The sequence below is a fragment of the Sapajus apella genome, unplaced genomic scaffold, assembly GCF_009761245.1.
Source record: "Sapajus apella isolate SASKATOON/1434 unplaced genomic scaffold, GSC_monkey_1.0 scaffold601, whole genome shotgun sequence".
Classification (NCBI taxonomy): domain Eukaryota; kingdom Metazoa; phylum Chordata; class Mammalia; order Primates; family Cebidae; genus Sapajus; species Sapajus apella.
In genome coordinates this window covers 34,016-35,234 of record NW_022437527.1, presented here as the reverse complement: position 1 = coordinate 35,234, position 1,219 = coordinate 34,016, and positions in this window count along the sequence as shown.

Below are 1,219 nucleotides of genomic sequence, written 5' to 3'. Positions count from 1 at the left end.
TAATATTCTATGCAAAATGGGATCAGAAAGCCCAATACTCATTCAAATGGAAACTTCTCTGACCCACTGTGGAGTAGAACTTTTGGCAGACAAGATGTGCCATAAATATTTTAAATTTTTACAGAAAGTTTATGAAAATATATAGACCCATCTTTGTTTATTCTTCCACGGAGTATTTTTCAAGCATAGGATACAAAGATGAATAATTATCTAATACAAGTTACTGTACCCTCAAAGTTTAGATTTTAGATTTTAGAATATATGAGACAGCAAACAAGCAGTCACAGAACCAAGTGGGCAATGGTGTCCTTCCTTTTCCCACAGGGCTGGCTCAAATTTCATCCCACCTCTAGTTTCATATCCTTGACCCTACAGTGTCCAGTGCACCGCCACTAACTGCATGTGGATGTTTAACTTTAAATTACTTGCATAAGATTAAAAATTATATTTCTCTGTCCCATTGGCTGTGTTTCAATTGTGTCATTAACTCATGTGTCCCGTGGTTCTCATGCCAGAGAGTACAGACACAGGACATTCTCATCATGGCAGGCGATCTTTCTGGACGGTGCTGACTTGGACAAATTATTTAGCATGACTTCTCTGTTTTCTCACCTTCAAAATGGGAATAAGGTAAAACTCTAACTTACAACGTGCAGCACCCTCTTTGTTGGAAATGCATACTATGCCTTCTTATCCTGCTATCCTCAGGCTTGGCCATGTGACTAGCTTTGGCCAATGAGATAAACAGACAGGACATGTGTCCTTCCTCAGCAGAAGGTGGGAGCCTGGCTGGTGCTTTTTCAAGTTCCCTGTCTCTCTGACATTATGTCATAAGAGTTCTCAGCAGAATTTGGTTTGCCAGCCCAGATCCTGGAATGAAGATGAAGTGAACCAGAGCCACAGCTGATCGCTGCTTGGGACAGCAAGGGGTGCCATACAGCAGCTCCTTCAAAGGTATGATGGATGTGCTATCAGCAGGAACCAGCCATCTGGCTCCCAGTATGGGTCCTACTGCCTGCTGTTCCCTTGAGCCCCTGGGAAATGCCAGGTCAGGCTCTTCCCATCTTTCATTTTTCAAATAAACACCCTAAAAGGACAGACTTAGAGCACAGGGGAAGAATAGATTTGCATGAAGGCCACTTCCCTCCCCTAGGGTATGGGCAGAAACAAAAGGAATTAGAGATGCTCTGTGTACACAGAGAATCTCAGAAGGTAGAGC